The sequence below is a fragment of the Cajanus cajan genome, chromosome 6 (assembly GCF_000230855.2).
Source record: "Cajanus cajan strain Asha chromosome 6, NIPB_CcT2T_4, whole genome shotgun sequence".
NCBI lineage: Eukaryota > Viridiplantae > Streptophyta > Magnoliopsida > Fabales > Fabaceae > Cajanus > Cajanus cajan.
The window spans coordinates 13764901-13785247 of NC_138522.1; the positions used below are offsets into that span (position 1 = coordinate 13764901).

The following is a 20347-nucleotide window of genomic DNA, read 5'->3' on the forward strand; positions in this document are numbered from 1 at the left end:
TATATGAGGTATATATATATATATATATATATATATATATATATATATATATATATATATATATATATATATATATATATATATAAACTATGATTTACTTATGAGTTAGATTAGTTTCTATTAGATATTTTTTTTACAAGATATAAAAGTTTAATTGTATTTTTTGTTACCTAATTTTTCATTGATGTGGTTGAGACTATTTATGTCTGGTATTTTGGATATTCTATGTCGATACTGGATGTGATATAGATTATAGTAACATATAATGTCCACAAATTCTATGAAGCGTCAATACATGACATATAAAAAGTTTAATAATTTCTATGTTGGGTGATCAATGTCAGTCATAGTGTAGATACTAACTGTGATATTTTAATCACATTGACACTCACATTCTATGACAAATGTGATCTTACCTATCATAGATTGTGTGACATTTTATGACGAGTATGGTTACACCCGTCATAAAAAGTGCATTTTTTAAATATATATTCATTTTTTTTAATTATCACAAATTTGTATAGAAAATATACAATCCAAATAGTTCAATACAAACCTATATAAAATACAACATCTCTCATTTAAATTCAACTAATGTACAAAGTAAACTAGCGAGAAATCAAAGAAAGTTAACAATAAAGCTAAAGTTAACAATAATTGTTATAAATTAATAACAATAAACATTTAGTATAAAAGCATACTAATGTTATCAAATAACAATGAATCTAAAGTAAACTAGTCAATATACACAAAAAAAAACTAAATCAATGTACATAAAGATGAATCAATCCTCATATTGACTTAAGACAAATTGATGCCCATCTTTTGTGGATATCTTTCACATTTGCATCGACAAATGGAGTTGAATTTTTGAACGCTTGTAACTAATTCAAAATAGAGATAAGTTAAATATCAATCGATCATTAAATAATTAAATAATCATTTAAAGTGATTATATTAATTTAAAAATGTATTACCTCTCTATGAGTTCCTAATGTTTAAGATAATAATGGTGAGCATGTGCTTCATCATGTAATAGTCGCTCATGATGATTACCTGGTTGATGTGGGCACTTCAATTTAGTGGATATAAAACATAAATAAAAATATAGTTAGTATATATTTTAATTTAACTATAAGCATTATTAGATTGATAGTTGACTTACTTTCGACACGATATATTGAAGTTTCTTTCGTGCTATCGAAGGAAGCCCTACAAGATCAAGCTTGCATCTAAAGACCTATGAAAATAAATGATAAGCCGAAAATAGTTAATGAATAAAATTATTATTTGTCTAATGAAATTTAAAAAAAAAGAACCCATAAAGATTGAAAATAGACACTTACGAGTTAATGACGTATCTAGTAGGCAACTCAATAGTTTTCTTGTGTAATGAAACACAAGAAAATTACAAGAAACTATCTCAAAATTATAATAAGGAATTGTCAATGTGTGTTGCATTTTGTAATAGTGTTAGAAACATGTAAATTACTATAAACATTAAATAAAATATAATACAAGTACTTACCAATTCAAATAAGGTGTTAAGTAGACCTCTTTGTCTCTTAGGCTAGACTGGTCTATCAAATAATCCTTCACCTCAATGTCTTTATTTCTAACACAATAGATGACAACTAGGTTGTTAAGTCAAAAAATGATCTTAGATTCCTCATTTTCCATAAGTTTTAATAATAATAAACACTACGTCTTTTGGCAAGAAAAAGTTCTCGAAAAGTTGTTATCTCAGACTTTATAAAACAAAGTAGCGTCTATAAGACAAAGTAAATCAGACGAAGCATACAATTGTCCATCATGTTCTTAATGTCTATTATTTATTGTGACTAATATGTTTGAATTTTCAAATGAATGTTTTATAACTTAACATATCAAAAGTCGTTGTCTTGGAACTCACATTTTTTTAAATGTGTATAAAGACATGTAGAGCATTAGAACAAAGGACAAAGATTCCGAATCTCACAAAAAAGGCACAATCAAAGCATTGCATCCTTGCTGCACATTGACTTTCCTTCTTGTTGTTCTCACTTTGTTGCTCTGCTTTGATAAGTAGCTTGACCTATCAAAGATAAGGAATACATTTTGGTGAAAGATATTAATTGAAGCATTTAATGCACCAACAAATACTTCTTCTCTCTAGATCAAGCAAAGGAGTAAAATTTCGTAGCTATATGAATTAGACTCAAGAAGTTGCAGTGGCCATCTCTTTCAAAGCTATTATATAAGAAGTTATAGAACTCAAGAAAAAAAAAATAAAAGAAGAGAGCACATACAACTCAAAAAAAAAAACCACTCACATAGAAAATCTTCTTCAAAAGATCTCTTGCACTTAAACTTTTGTTGTTATCATGTCTAAAGTAGATGACAACAACAACCTTATAATACTTTTATAACCATTTTTATAGGTTAGAGCCTTCAGAGACTTGTTTGAAGAGAAAAAAAATTGGGATTGAGCCTGAAGATGCTTATATTTGAAAAGAATACTTGGGTAGTGCCTTGAAGAGACCAATCAAAGAACACTTATGTTGAGCCAGAAATGGCTTGGTGAAATAATACTTGTAACTTTGTTGAAAGTTAGTGGAACTCAATCTAGTTAGATTGAAAATTAGATGTAGCCTCGATGGTTGAGGTGAACTAGTATAAAAATTTCTTGTGTTCATTGATTACTTTTGTTAACCCTTCATCTGTTACAGATACTACTTCACCTACTTGCAAATATGCAAAAAATTTTATATACATTATTCAACCCCCTTCTAGTGTCTATCTTTTCTCCATACAGATTAATGAAACCATAATTTAATAAGCATTTTGCATCTCCAAAGAGATGTGATGCAGAGATCTTACATTGGGAAAATGAACATAATGTTAGGAATGTGTAATTGAATATATTAAAATAAAAATCATTAGAATTAATACTTAATCCATAATTTCATCATAGGTATGGAAAGGAGGTCATTACCAGAAACCATGTCCCATAGCATGTCACTGGCATATAAAGAAAGGGATAGGCTCTTTCCTGCCAATGACCTTGGAAGGCATGGTTACCTCTACATCACACTTCCTAAGATCTAGTTTTATCCATACTGTGTAACTTCATAGGATCCCATCACATAAAACATGCTCTCATAGATTCTTCCATCACTATTTGTAACATTCCTTTTTGCAAACCGAAGAAACTCCTACACTTCATTCTCATCCTACTCCAATCCATCAATGTGTTCATTTGACACAAACCGTGTCAACCTCACTTTTTAATACAAGGTGTAGTCCTATTCCTTAAAAAAGATAATTCTTAATACTTTATTAATACATAAAGGTAAAGTCTCACACATTAAATTTGACAAAATTTCAGTAACATTACATATTGGTTTCTAAGTACATAAAATGAAAATAGTGACACCAGCAAATTCACCGCAATCAAGTATGCACCCAGATAACAACAAGAAATGTAGTTAACCGAGACCTTATCAAATTTAAAATGAGAGTTAACCTCTCTCTTTTTCTCTGTCTCCCTCTTAACCTCTCTCTTTTTTTTCTCTCTCTCTCTTTCTCTCTCTCTCTCTCTCTCTCTCTCTCTATATATATATATATATATATATATATATATATATATATATATATTAATCAACTATAAAATTATATGTATTTTTTCAAATTGTCCAAACAAACAATTCAAGATTCAATACAATGATTATACATAAATTGTGTAATCATTGCATTTAATTTCGAATAGAAAACTAAGGTTCATTTATAATCGATCAATCTTAACAACTATAATAAAATTAAAACATTAATATCGGTAATAAATGTTTCTCCTATTTTATTGGATTTTATATTAGAAACATTAAAAATACTAATTTTACTTAATTTAAAAATTAAAATTAATTCAATTATTTAATTTACTAATGTTAATATTTAAAATTATGCAAGAATATCTAAAAATGTTAAAGTTTATGGCTACCTAAAACATTTCTACGTATCAAAATTTATCAAACCTTTCTAGGTTAATTATAATGTAACTAAATAAACCCAAAAATTATATTGGGTTTACTTAACTTTATTAAGAGTACTTATATAATTTTTAAAGTTACATCAATTCCTAACTTATAAATTAGTTAAATAAATCCAAAATAATACGGTTTATTTAAATAGTCCATATAGCTATGGGGTTATTTATAACCACTTGTATACTCTAAAACAACTTCCAAATTAACCTCAAAAGGGCCACAAAATAAGCTTTCATAATACCTCAAATCACCCTCAATGAAGACCTAAAAAAGGTCACAAATGTACCCCCCAAATCAATCATAAATCAACTATATACAAAGCCTCAAATCAACCACAAAGCAAGATAAAAATAACTCACAAACAACCCCAAATCAATTAGCCACAAACACCCACAAAACAACCCACAACATTTGTCTTGGACATTTATATGAGCACTTGACATGCATCATTACAAAACCTTAAAACCAGAACAATCTCATCATATTATCCCCAAATAATCAAACAATATGAAAACAATAACCAACTAGACAACAATAACCAAACACAAAGCATTGGCTAGGTCATAGTGGAAACTAACCTCAAACGAAAGAAAAAACTTGAAAAGCATTGAGTGGGTCGTGTACAAGTGTGTGTCATGGAGGTGGCCGAAATATGTTGGTCACGGTGGTCATCAGGGTAGTATGTGTGCAAGGATGGGTTGTTAGAAGTAAGGGAGAATGAAAACGAAACAACAAACAAAGAAGATGATGAACAGTGATAGAGAGTGCGAACTGAATTCCCACTCTTAATGTTCTAATAAGAACATTTTCTATGATAGATATTGATTCACCTGTCATAGAATGTTTACTTTTATGTCAGTTAGGTCAACAGCTGTCATAGAAATGTTAGAGTCAAAGAATGGCTGACACTTTTTATAACGAGTATTGACTTACTAGTCATGAAAAGCGCATTCTATGATAAGTAAGTCAATACTAAACATATAAAATTTTGGCATAATTACAATTATATTACTGCATCACTTTGTAGGTTGTGTGGATAATGTCCAACATAGAAAATGTGTCTATAAATGATAATTTTGTACTAGTGTTTATATTTTCTTTATCTCTTAACTTTTAAAATTTTGCACATTTTGTCATCTCATTAATTAGTTAACAATTTAATTTTTTATTTGACTAATTGTGACATGTTGACAGTTAATATAACATGCTAACTGTTGATGTATCACATAATTTCACATTATTATATGTATGTTACATCATCGATTAATATTAATGTGTCACATGAACTTATCAATGTGTTATATCAATAGTCAACTAATATATTTGCAATTAACTAAAAAGTGGTAAAAGATGTAAAATTTAAAAAATTGAGTGACAAAATATGTAATTTTAAAAGTTAAGTGAAAAAATTCATAAAATATAAAAATAAATAATAATAAGTACAATTAAGTTAATAAACCGTTAATATAAATAATGTGATAATAGTCGAGGAGATAAAGAAAAAATTCTCGTAGTACGGTCAAACAATGTGAGATTATGCTCCCAGTGTGATATACTACGTTGATAAACAATTCCTTTAGTTAGCATAGAATGGTACATAATATCAATTTATCAAATATTTAATATAATAAACCATACTGTTAGCAGTTTAGACCTTCAAAGTGTATACTAAAATTTAAATTTTCGTTAATTAGAGAAATACTATTGTAAACATAGACAATCTTATTTACTTGACAATTTTTTGTCTGCTAATTAGGACAAGACATTTTTGTTCTGTTCAATACCAACAAAATAATTTTAAATTTTAACCATTTGAGATTTTAATTTAAATTATTTTTTCTTCTGAACAATTCTCTATTATATTCTTTTTATATAAATCATAATAAATGTATTGAATGAGAGTAATTTTAGGCATTATTTTTTAATAAAAATGTTTTCAAAAAAATTCTTAAACGATAGTATTTTTTATAACATTTTATAAAAGGAGTTATAAATAGTTAAAAATAACTTGTCTCACAATATAAATTATTTATCTTAAATTTAAAATATAATGTATATTTTAAAAAATATTACTTTATTATGAATTTCAACTATAATATAATTTATATCTTTAAAAGTGTACCTGTCTAGAGACACTCTAGTAATCTTCACGTGGTAATCTAGGGTCTTGAGGTCGAACGAGAGTTTTGAGTCAAGAGACAAGAGGGATGATACTTACAAAAGACACTCCGATACTCAAGTCAAAATAAGTATAAATATCAATAGTAGTAATAAATAGAGCTGTCAAAACATACCAGTTCGGCCCGTTTGGCCCGGCCCACCTCAACCCACTTTTTAAGTGGGCCAACCCGGCCCGGTCCACCAAATTTATTATGCAAATTTTTCTAGCCCGGCCCGGCCCACCACAGGTTGGTGGGCTAAATGGGTCGCCCACCAACCCACCTGACTTTTTAAAAAAAATTATAATTTAAAATAAATTTTAATATAAAATAATATCTAATCTAAAGTAAAAATTATCAAACTAAGTATCATGGATACAACATTAAAATTAAATTAAAAGTGTACAACTTTAAAAAATTAAAACAAAAAATAAATAAAATTTTTTTTCTTGAGAGTGATTATTCATCAATTTTAAATTTTATTGGAGGTTTGGATAGATAAATTTATACCAATTTCATATTGTTTAACATTGATTTTATCTTTATCTATAAAAAAATGATATCTTATTAAAATAATGCATATATAATAATAAATAGTTAAGTGAGTTGTTAGTGGGTTAAGTTGATGGGTTGGTAAGTGAGTCAAGTGGGCCGCCCGGCTCACCACGGGTTCAACCCAGGTGAACCGGGTCGAAAGTGGGTCGGGTCATATTTTTTGACCCATCATAAATTTTTTTATTTTTTTGGTCTGGCCCGGCCCGTTTTCAAAGTGGGTCGGGTTGACCCTTGGGCTGGAGTCCACTTTGAAAGCTTTGACTAATAAATGAATAGTATTTTTATCTCGTTTTGTATGACTATTTATACTAATCATAATGGGCTTGGATTAGGTGGGTCTTGTTCTCTGATTACCAATTAGGTAATGTGATTGTTAATGATGAATTATTCTTTAATCTCACATACTTTCTTCGTTAACCATGTAATCCACCAATATAACAAATTTTAACCATGTTGTTGTCTCGACACACTTGGCCTCCGAGTTTGTTAAGCTGATAAAGGTCATTGTTGAAGACGAGTACCATGCTTCTCGGTGGCTGAGATAATTGAGACGACTGAAACATAGTGGTACCCATATGAGCTGGTTAGGCCATGCACATTATGGAGTCTTGACTTCTCGATAACTGACGTGGCCGAGTGAGCCAATAAGTGTGGAATCTCAAGTATATCAAGGTTTGATGGTTACTTACCTCAATTGTCGAGGTTTAGAGTCTCAACAGCCGATGTGGCCGAGTGGGCCGACAAGTTCAGAACATCCTGGATCTATTAACATGTGGGTTCAAAATATACCTCAGTGGCCGAGATGATCAAATAGGTTATTGCATGATGACACATGGGATTGAGACGTGGTGTGACACGTGACAATCCATTCCTTTTCGATACAAAAAGTGTTTTATACAATTTAAATTATATAAAATAAACATTAATTACACATAAGTGTGGATCGATCTAATCACATGATCAATTTGAACCAAATCAAAGAGAGAAAATTAAATTATAGTTTGGATAATCAATTTAGTTTGGATTTATAAGTTACAAATCCAATGACATTATTTTGAGCATCAAATTTTTATCTATCGAAATCAAACTTGATAGTAAAGTGATTTACAATAACTTACACACCTTATCCACAAATTGAGCTAGACTTATTTGATAAGTATTGGTTTTGAGAATGTAGAATTCAAACCATTTGCACCTATACTCCTCTTGTAAAAAAATGTGTATCTCTAAAAATTCCATAACTGTACATTGTGTAATTATATAATTATATAATTTTTACATTGTGTAATTTTATAATTATAACTTTTGAGATTATTTATTAACTTTATTTTATTTTATAATAATTTCTTATATATATATATATATATATTAAATTATTTGATGTCCAATCCGAATCAACCCAAATGTAGACGGGTTGGATTGATTTGTAATGAAATATTTTTTTTCAAAAATTGATCTTATCTAAACCAACGGGGATTAATTGGTTTGGATTTAAATTCTTTTTAACTTCAACCAATCTAATTTGAGTCCAGTCCTACATTATACTCCTACATTACACAAGTTAAAATATTGATTTATTATTTTTTTCTTAAAATCTTTAATTCCAAAATTAAGTAAGCTTAGTAGAGTGGTAGTTATAAAATCATGTTGGCCCCTTTACAAGCTTGCCTTCCACCTACCACATGCAAATCATGGTTGAGGAGGCTCCTACATATAAAGATAAATATTATCACATGCCCTAATGAGTAAAGCCCAAGAATTCATGGGTGTTCCATTAGTTGGGCCAGCTACATTGAGTTTAGTACTAGGTCATATACCTAATACCATGATACCACTAAACGAGGTAGAGCCAAAACAAATGGGAAAACGTCCCCTCCCATCATCACTTCCTAGCTTGTTTCATTAACAAAGTATATATTCAAAATAATTCATAGCTTAAATATAAACTTTATGCTTTAATTGAATGGAGAGGCATTAAGTCAAAACAAACATTATCTCCTATGCTTTTAGCTAATCAAAATCGTTTTGGTAAACTGGGGCTATAATCTTGACACATGTTTATCTTTCTAACCTCTACCCCATAATTGTCCTTTGAGATACTAAGAACCTGAACATAGTTGTTGGGGGACATCCCTACTTGATAGAGTAAGAAGCCAAGAACTGTGCAAGATGCATGAACATTTTTCATGCATCTTGGAAGAGACAAAAGGAATCAATTCTGTGATTCAAGAGAATATGTATTCGGCAACCAACATAATCGAGATGAGGTTAATTAGACCCGACCAAGCGAAACATCATCAACAATTTTCGGAATTAGATGCGAATACTTTGTTGGATATAAATACTTTCATGTCACTGAGTAAAAGCATACTTCTTAAGAAAACATCATCATTTGTTCCTTTTTTTGAGAAAACTATTGTTGTTCGACACGAATGCGTGTAGGAGACAATAATTTCCAACTTGAATCAACTCATGTTTCATAAAGGAAAATTTGCATGGTGTTAATGATTGCTGACATGAAATCAAAAACAGGTAGTGACTTTTTTATGTCAAGAAAGAGGAAAAACAAGCCATTCAAACGATAAGAAGAGCTAATAAATGCATTATGAAAGGGACAGAAAGCTTTTTTTAATTTTTTTATTATTATTATTACTGAGTCAGATAGTGTAAGTGATAGCCTATTGAGTGGATTTAGTAGGGCAGGTATAAATTTTTTCGTGGAGTCCTAGATTTACTTCCTTAGTCTCTTATATTTATATTTTTAATATCTATAATTTAATTTCTTATACTTGTAATTTTCATAATTCTTTTAGTTTATATTATTAATTTTGAAAATTTCTATCATGCCAATACAAAATTGATAACATTATAAAAAGAAATTAATATTTTAAAAAATTAACGATAGAGATTATAAGAATTAAAAAACTACCAGTATAGGAATTAAAAACTCATCTTAATTAAACTATAATGATTAAAAAGAATTCAAAAAAGATAAGTATGAAGACTTAAAAAATTCATTTTAAACTATATAGTTTAAAAGATAAAATAAATAAAATTTTAAAATTTTAAAAATATTTAACCTTATTTATTTTTATTTCTTAAACTTGGGAGGATTTTCATTTTTAGTTTTGATCAACTTTTTATATAAATTTTAGTTTTTTTTTTTCAATTTTCACTTTAATTTCTATTTTTTTTCTTCATATTTTTAACCCCTACGTTAATAATTTTTGTTCGAGACAGAAAATTTTAAAAACTTATTAAAATTAAATAAAATTTGTTTAAAGACTTAAAAGTTAAAATATGTAACATTTTAGAGATTAAAAACATATTTAACTTAAAAATATTTATAATTCTCGAACAGATGTAAAGACGAAATACTAGTGATAATTTTTTTAATACAATTTTAATCATCTTTATTCTTGTTATTAAAATTTAATTAAAATATAATAACATGTAAAATATATTTTTGGTGTAAATGATTAATTTGATCGTAAAATGGTATCACGGTTTTATATTTATCTTTAAAATTAAAAGAAAAACTTACATAAGATTTTGGAGTTTTTTTTAGCGTTTCATTTTAGTCTTTAAAATTAATAATCTTTTATTTTACTTTGGCTTTAGACATATGATATTATTATTATTATTATTATTATTATTATTATTATTATTATTATTATTATTATTTAAATTCTTGAATTAGGATCAAAATTAAAAATTTTGTTAATTTTAAGGGCTTAACTAAATTTCAAAATACAAAATTAAGAAGTTATTTTTTTTCTTCTAATTTTAGAAACTAATACGACACTAAAATAAAATTTTAAAGATCAAATTGATCATTTATTCTAACTTTTATACTAGCGTTCAATCATAGATTGTCATGCATAAATGGTAAGATTATTCACTTTTGTAATAATTACAAAGTTTCCTTGCAATAAGAGTGTTGGAAAGTTAGTTTCTTAAGAAACAATTTCTTAAATTTAACTTTGTGTTCTCTTTTAATTTATAAGCGTGCGAAACAAATCTCAAAAGGTTTTTTCTCTCTCTCTCCTATGTTTAGACAATTTTTCACATATAAAGCGTCTTTTTTTTCTTTCTTATTAATTTGCGATTTAAATGATAATAACTAAGTTTGATAAAAATAAATGTAAGATTACTTAAGAACATTTTTTTAATGATATAATATATTTTTTTATTTATCAAATACTATTTTTTATTTAATAGTTAGTTAAAATTTAGTAATATTCAGTTTTAACTCAAGAACTTATTTACTGAACTCAGCAAAAATCTACTATAACACCTCGGATTAAATGTAACCGGGTTGTGTAATTCTTTGTATGTACAAAATCTAAAATATTGTGTTCCACGCAATGATCATTAGATTCTATTTTCCATAAGGAAAATTGTAATGTATGAATAACTAAAATAATCAACAATAAGTAGTTAACATTAATTAATACAATTAGTATACCATCGTGTTTAATATAAAACTAAATATTTATTAATGTACTTATAATTTATATATAAATATTATATTTAAATATATAAATTATAAAAATTCATATAAATAAATATTTTTAAATATATAAATTATATTTCAGTTTTGTGATATATAATTTATATTGTAATAAAAATTTATATTTAACAATTAATAAATTATTTTAATATATTAAAGTTTAATTTATAGATAAATATGATAGATAAAATTTGAAGTGAATAAAAAATTAAAAGAATCTTTAAAATTCTTGTTAGATCGAAAGACGATCTTAGATTCCTCAAACTTTCAAATTTTAATAATAACAAATAAAAAAAATTTAAAAGAAAAAATCTTTTCACAAAATACAAATTAGATGAAGCATAAGATGCAAATCTTTAGATAGATGAAACATATAGTCTTATCTTATAAAGTCATAAATGCATATCATTTATCATGAATAATGACTACATTGGTGTATGACTAATCAATTCCTTTACAAAACAAAAAATACTCATTAAAACTTACAAATTTGTTAAAGTGAATAAAACTACGTTGTGCACAAGAAACAAGGGCAAACGAATTCTTGAAATCACGAGAAAAGTTAGTAAAAGTCGATGTAAAACCTACTCTTTGTTGACACATGTCATAGAAAGTTTGTATGGTATCCTAAAGCTGATAAGTAGTCTCATTAATCAAATAAGAAGTAACAATTTGATGAACTGTAATTAATGCAAACATTTAATGCATCAAATAACACTTCTCATCTCAATTCTGAAGAGACTCTTGATAAAGACAGATGAAACAAGTTTGTGAGAAACTCCCAAGATTTTTTTTGGGGGGGGGGGCTCATTTTCATCTAGGTTACGATATAATTAAGGAACTTTAAGAACAAAAAGAAGAAGATTTTTTCAAAGAACTTTTATACAAATTATTATTCATTTTATAAAGATATTATTTTTAATTGGTTGTATCACGTCTTGTTTGTAAGATGAAATAACATTTGTAAGATTTTACCTAGATATAACTATTGTTATAGGTTGAGCCTAGAGAGACTTGTTTAATAAAAGAATACTCGTTTGAATTCAGATAGGCTTGTTTGATAAAAGAATAGTCTTTTTAGAGTTTGAAGATGCTTGTCAGTAAAAGAATATGCAACTTATTTTTAAAAACTATTTCATTTAATTAGATTAAATTATATTTTTAGTCATTTATCTTATTTTTCTAATTCATTTTGATCATTTATCTTTTAAAATGTTCATTTTGATTCTTTACTCCTAAATTTAGGTTCACTTAGTCGTTTTGAATCCTTTGGTTTTTTTTTTTTTACTAATTCAAGATTTAAAATTTATTTCGTAAGGTTTACTTATGTGAAAACTATTGAGTATACAATTAAAGTTCAAACCAAAAGTGTCATAAGCATAATAAAAATATAAAATTTTAAAATCTAATTTCATATTTTTTTATTGTTTATGAGATATATTTTTCACACAATTTTTCACTATATTTATGATCTTTTTGGATTTTAACGTCAATTGTATTTCATGATTTTCATCTAAGTGAATCCATTGATACAAGTTTCATATCTTAAATCAGTCAAAAGTTGATCCAAAATCATTTCATAAAAAAATTATTATTATTTTAAAATGACCAAATTTATTTAAATATAAAAAATATTAGACTTATAAATTTGTTAAAGTGAATAAAACTATGTTGTGCACAAGAAACAAGGGCTTACGAATTCTTGAAATCACGAAAAAAGTTAGTAAAAGTCGACGTAAAACCTATTCTTTATTAACACATGTCATAGAAAGTTCATATAATATCCTAAATCTAATAAGTAGTCTCATTAATTAAATAAGAAGTGACAATCTGATGAACTGTAATTAATGCAAACATTTAATGCATCAAATAACACTTCTCATCTCAATTCTCAAGAGACTCTTAATAAAGACAGATGAAACAAGTTTGTGAGAAACCCCCAAGATTTTGGGGGAGTCATTTTCATCTAGGTTACTTTATAATTAAGGAACTTCAAGAATAAAAAGAAGAAGATTTTTTCAAAGAACTTTTATACAAATTATTATTCATTTTATAAAGAGATTATTTTTAATTAGTTGTATCATGTCTTGTTTGTAAGATGAAATAACATTTGTAAGATTTTACTTAGATATAACTATTGTTATAGGTTGAGCCTGTAGAGACTTGTTTGATAAAAGAATACTCGTTTGAATTCAGAGAGGCTTGTTTGATAAAAGAATAGTCTTTTTTGAGTTTGAAGAGACTTGTCAGTAAAAGAATATGCAACTTATTTTTAAAAACTATTTCATTTAATTAGGTTAAATTATATTTTTAGTCATTTATCTTATTTTTCCAATTCATTTTGATCATTTGTCTTTTAAAATGTTTATTTTGATCCTTTACTCCTAAATTTAGGTTCACTTAGTCGTGTTGAATCCTTCTGTTTTTCTTTTTTTACTAATTCAAGATTTAAAATTTATCTCGTAAGATTTACTTATATGAAAACTATTGAGTATACAATTAAAGTTCAAACCAAAAGTGTCATAAGCATAATAAAAATATAAAAATTTTAAAAAATCTAATTTCATATATTTTTTATATTATTTATGGGATATATTTTTCACACAATTTTTCATTATATTTATGATCTTTTTGAATTTTAATGTCAATTGTACTTCATGATTTTCATCTAAGTGAATCCATTGATACAAGTTTCATATCTTAAATCAGTCAAAAGTTGATTCGAAATCATGTTGTAAAAAATGATTATTATTTTAAAATGACCAAATTTATTTAAATATAAAAAATATAAGACTAAAATGAACATTTTACTAGATAAAGGATAAAAAAAATGAATTAAAAAATAAAATAAAGAAAAAAGAATAATTTAGCCTTTAAATTTATTTTATCCCCTTTTCCTTTATAAATTAAGGTTTAATTCTTTCAGTATTTTTCTCCAAATTTATTGAACTCGTCTTTTCCTTTTAAAATGAACAAATAAAGGCAAAAAATGTTAGGCCACACACTACTGTTTTTTTGCATAGGGGTGACTTTTATATATGAATTCTATATATATTTCTAAATATTCTAAATTTGAAATGATGGCCCTCCTCAAATAGTGATAAAATATTCGAATATAATCCAAATTCATTGTTGTATCACAGTGAATTTAAAATATATAAAAGGATGTGTGATTTATACTAATTAATTCTATGTATTTTTTTTTATAGATAATATGTATATTTTACGATAAATAATCATTTTTCAAGTGAAATATGGCTATTATAAGTGACAACATTCTTCCCCTAAATATTTTAAATAATCACATATTTAAGACTCGAATTTGAAATTATTATTAGTTAAATTAAATTCATGTATCAGATCACATAATGATTATTTTTTAGATTTATAAATAATTCAAAAACTATTAAGGGATCAAATTCCGAGTTATCTTAATAATTTTTGTGTTTTTGGCTCATATATATGAATCACATTCACTGTGAGCCATTCAAACTTTCTTCCTAGTAAATGCCTTGTGAGATGCAATCATGCAACTTTTGAAATGTCTTTGTATTAATTTGCTTTTCAATGGGGTGATTCCAGATATAGGTGGATGGCAAGGAGGAGGAAAATGATGCCTTATTCCCCTTTAATCCACTCAACTTTGAACCTCTCAAAGTACGATTTTTTTTTATAAAAGTTTTAGGATAAGTATATTGTGTGCAAAGTTTTCACATACTTTTATCTTGATTTTTCTTCTTTTATCTTCTCTTAACCTTGATTTCAAGAGAACTCAATGAAAAATTTGTACACTTCAAATTTAGAGTATGTTAAAATAATTATATACGGAAAAATTAAATTATTTCAATAATCAATTATTGTTATAATTATTATAATCAGAATAGTTGTTTTTTTTAATAAATTAGTTGAAATAAGATATTGAGATTTTTAATTTTGTTTAGATAAAAAAAAATCAATTTTTGTATAATAAATCGACTTTGAAAAAAGTTATTAAAAAATTGTACATAAATTTCATATTTTCATATTCATAATATATATAAAAAAAATGTATTCTTAAGAAAATGAAAAAACTGTTCGCAAAATTCAACTATTGACGTCTCAATGATAATTTTTTCAAGCAAAAATCTTTTTTCTCTTTAACAAAACAGCTGAAATAGTTAGCATTAATCTTTTCCAAACATATGCTTTAATTTCAACCATATTATTTCGTATCTGAATCCAAATCTTAGAGTTTAGTGATGTTTTTGTGTTCTTTTAAAATAATATATATCTTTATTGCTCATCTTGATTCCGTATTAACTTTCAGTCATATATTTGAGTTATTATTGTGTCATTTATAAATTGCTAATATGAAACATTGTTTTTGATGCTATAATTAACCTTATGAAATCACTCAAAAGTGATCGATCTCCTTGTTCATATCACGCCTTGTGTTCTTTATCTTGCTCTCTGATTTTTTTCTTCTTAATTTGATCCATCTAGTTTTGTGCATTTTATCTTTCGTTGTTTCTGTGTTAAGTACAGCACCTGTTTTAAAGGATATATCTTATATAATTTCACTGGTCATCATTAACTTGTTGGATAATTAGCTTTAAAGGACAATTATACAAATGCTATAAAATAAAAGTTACATAAATGTTTTTGAAGTTGTTTTATACTTCATCTCTCTTATTATAATTGTATTTTAAGGTTTCTATACATAGCTTAAGGATAATAATGAATGTATAATAATATCCATTTTTTTTAAAATAAATAAATTAAAATATTATAAGAGAAATAAAAAAGGGAGAAAGGTAAATTAGAAAATTTTGGACTGAATTATGGGTCCAACCCAAAGACAGATCAAAAAGAAAAAAATAGAAAAGAGATTAAGTCACTATGCACCTTCTGAAAAATGTAGAGCACTTGTAGGAGGGAACTTAGAGAAGACCACCAAGAAAGACACAAATTAGCAGTAGGAGCTACTGGAGGAGCGTTGTTCCACAAGAATTATCACTCCAGATGGGAGGAAGTGAGATTGTCAAGTCCTTTGGGTATATATGAGAGATCATAGTAGAGAGGTAATTCCTAAGCCCCATATGTTGTTTGCTTGATGGGAATTCATGTGTATGAGATCAATTAAAAATGTATTTCTGTCCTATTCTATGATCCATATATTTTTCATGAATTAAGTAGTTGGAGGATGAGTTTATGCATTTTGAGGGTTAAGGTTGTTGTGTATGAAATTAAGGGTTTTGAATTGAACTTTGATGATTTGATGATGTAATAATGTTGTTTGAATATGGATTGAATAATTAACTAATTGGATTATAAGTATGAGTAATTGATCTAATTGTATGAAATTTTGTAGAAGGTCAGTTGTACAGATCGTGAGTCTATGAAGAGTAGATTTTGCAACCATGTCAAGCGTGAAGATAGTCACACCGGGCGTGGGGCTGCTAGAGAGATCCCAAACCTCTTAGTGTTGGTGTAAGGTGTTGCGCCCGACACCGTTTGACATTGATTTTATGATGAAGATGATGTTGGTTGTGGCTTAAACCATGCCAATGCGAGATTGAGACATAAAGGTCCCAGACCTCGTCATGCCAAGCGTAGGTGATCTCACAACGAGCATGACTTTGGTAGAGATGTCCCTGACCTCTCCGTGCAGGGCGTGAGTTAGATGTTCTTCGGTGCCATGCCTTTTGTATATAATATTATTTTTCTATGATTTAAAGAATAATTGAGGAGTCGGGAGGAGATACTAAGACTAAGAACTAAGAGAATCAATTGATGAGTAATGATGTGAGAATAGTTGATTAAAAATGTTGAATTTCGATGTACAATATTAATGATGTTGTTTGATGATTTATTTTTAGGTTGCTAATTGATGTAATGAAATTGTTAATTAAATCGCAATTATGTATGTTGTGATGAATGTGGTGATGAGAATGAATTATTGAGATGTGATGATGTATATTGTGAAAGTATTTATGATGAGATAAGATGAATAAGTCCAGTACTACAAACTAACACACAAGGAGATGAATTATGTATATTGTATTTGTTGTGATGTGAGTATTGAGTCTATGCATTCATGTTTTGATCGCAGGATAGTGTGAGTCTATATAGGTGAGATACCATAGGTCATCTACCTATGCCTTACATGGTGTTATGGTGGGGAAACCTTTAAGGAGAATGGGAGGCTACGATGACTAGCTATAACACTTTGATAGAACCCTAATAGACATTCCCTAGTTGAGGTGGTTCTTACACTATTCAATAGTTGGTCTCGTTCCATGACTCCTAGGCTATTTTGTATTGATGATGACAATGAAAAGATTGGTACTACATGAATATAAATTTAGGAGCATTCATTGCATGAGTCTTAATTTATGATTGATATATATTGTGTGACTTACTGTTCATAAATGTTGAAAATGGTTATTGTAGATGTATATATGGAAGGATGGTTATATGTGTGAATGACACCATTAATGTTATAGATGTGTGTATACCTTTGTATCTAATATATGTTGTGTATGAATAAGATGTATTCTCACTTCTTGTGTTTGTATGTTTGTGTTAGGGTTGGACGTCACTTGCATGACTAAAACATGTACAAAAAGATATATTTGATGAGAGAGACATAAAGAGAGGGTTTTATTTTGATAGTGTGACATAGAGACAAAATTTAGTATTAATAGTTATTTGAAATTGTTATATTTCTATTTCATTAAGTTTTCTTGTTAGAGCTATGTTAAATTACGTTGTTGTTCCTTACTTTGATTCAAATATTATTTTCTATTGTTTTCTTCGATTGATAAAATTATGAAAGAAATATTGTGAAACCTTTTACAAATTGTCAACGAGAAGAACTTTGTTATTATGTTATAAAGATGTTGATACTAAATTATTTATTTGTTTATTTATTTATTTATTTAGGGTAGAAAGGTGTTCCAAAATAGATAACTTTTTTTTATTCAATTTTACTAAAATAACTCACTATTTTAATAAATACATTACTTTTAATTATATAGATTAAATAATTTATGAAGAGACAATTTTAAGTTTTTTTTAATATTACATTAAAAAGTGAGAACATCATTTATTTTAGAACATATTTCAAATGTTAGAACTGCTATCATTATCAAACTGAAGGAATATGTACCAACTAACCAAACGACCAATTTTATCACATATTTCCAAAACCAATAAACTAATTTAATTACCTTTAACCTTTATTTAAAAATTATTTTCAACTTTCAATCAATTTTTCCCTTTTCAACTGACTTAGAAATTAGTTATACTAAACATAATCAAAAATAATATATTAAAACATTAAAAAGACATATATTTTAATATGCTAATAACTTTTTTGAGATTTTATCATAAAAAAATAGTGATTTTCATAAGAAAATAATAAGCATTAACACAATAGTTCATGGAACTAAGAAAATAAGTTCTTAAAATGTCAAACAAAGTCTCTAAATTTAAATTCTTTGGTTCCTAAATGTATATAAATTAATATTATATTTTAGCCACATAATTTATTTTTATTTTATACTAATATAATTGTCAAATTATATTTTCAAAGATATATTTGGTATTTTCTTAATTTTAGATATTAATATGAGAATGTCTTCTAAATTTAGGAATCATAATGACTATTTAATAATAAAAAAATTTATTTAACATAATATTTGATAAAAAAGAATGAAAGGAGAGATAGGAAAGGAATAGATAGTTCTTATAAATATTTAATTTTTTATTCAATTTTTAAGAGGGAAGACAATTAAGTGGAATATAGGGGAGTAAAACCCCTCATCATTTAATTTTAGCTATCACCAAATATTGGGAGAATTTTTAGAAGAAAAATATTTTAAAATATTTTTAGTATAACTGTATAATGTAAAAAATATTCGTATGTCTTTAAATTTAAAATATAAAAATATAAAAGTAAATTCATTTTTAAAATCTCATTGCTTCTCATGTGAACCAAAAAAGAAAAAACAACTATTTCCTTTCCTCTCTTTTCATCAGAGCAAGATTTCTAATATCTCTCATCTTTTCTCTTCCTCTTTCCTATCCTTCCCCCTTCATTAAAAATTTTCCTTCCTCTGCCCCTTTTTAATCAAGCAGATCCTATAGGTTAAAATCCTGTATATTTTTTTCTTTGCATGTAGTGTTAATGTTATTCCATTTTGGGATTTCGTTGAAAACTAAGATTTAAAGGGTTTCCTTTCCACTTTTCCTTTGATACCCAATTGGGACAATCAAGAGCAAGTGGTGAATGTTTAAAGGAAAAAGACATGACACCTAATTGATGCAGGGCTTTCTCTTAATGGGCTCTACCTAGCTCATCAGTATTGTGCAATGTGGAGAAATTTTTACTTAAATAATATTTTTTTAAAAAAATTACAAAAATGATACCTGTACAAGTTTATTTACAGGAGTAGACCTGTTTATTGTTCATGCTCGGAATTCGGTTTCCCGGGAACCGAATTCTGAGCTTCAAACTTTTTTTTTTGTTTTTTTTTCTTCTCAGAATTCGGTTCCCGGGGAACCGAATTCTGAGTTAGTTTAAATTTTTTGTTTTCGTGTCTGTGGCCCATTTTGGGCAAATGCTGGAAGTGGAACGGCCCGTTCCGGAAGCAGAACGGACCGTTCTGCGTAAAGATACGGCGTCTTTTTTTTAAAAATAAAACGGGTTAAGACAAGTTTGAAAAAACAAGTTTGAAGCTCAGAATTCGGTTCCCGGAGAACCGAATTCCGAGCATGAACAGTAAACAGGTCTACTTCTGTAAATAAACTTGCACAGGTATCATTTTTATAATTTTTCTTTTAAAAAATATTATTTACGTAAAAATTTCGCATGTGGATGCATCCACGAATAAAAAGCCTCAGTGATATTATTACATTAACTAGCACGGTTCCTTTCCCTTTTCTTACCAAATATTGCACTGAGTTTAACAAGCATAGCTGAAGAAAACTCCAAGTCATGAAAATAGTGAAACACCTTCTTCTCCATGTCTTCACCTTTCTTGTGTAAGTTGGTGTTTGCTTATGTTCCGCGGGAAGAGCCTTTGCCTCTTTTGGACACGACAACATTTCTCTAT

The 20347-nt window shown here is 27.2% G+C and overlaps 1 long non-coding RNA gene across 7 annotated transcripts; it reads right to left on the bottom strand.

Annotated features, from left to right (window-relative positions):
- Positions 1-480: 480 nt before the first annotated feature.
- LOC109793150 (uncharacterized) lies at positions 481-5081 on the bottom strand. 7 transcript variants are annotated; one of them, XR_014434565.1, is made up of 7 exons: positions 4601-5079; positions 1913-2074; positions 1529-1615; positions 1347-1418; positions 1166-1240; positions 978-1072; positions 483-884 (listed from the first exon to the last, which is right to left on the bottom strand). It is a non-coding gene; the product is annotated as an uncharacterized LOC109793150 (long non-coding RNA). The 7 variants fall into 7 exon arrangements; XR_014434566.1 differs by having other exon boundaries at positions 481-884; positions 1166-1418; positions 1979-2074; positions 4601-5080; XR_014434562.1 differs by having other exon boundaries at positions 482-884; positions 1166-1418; positions 4601-5080.
- Between the last annotated feature and the right edge of the window lie 15266 nt (positions 5082-20347).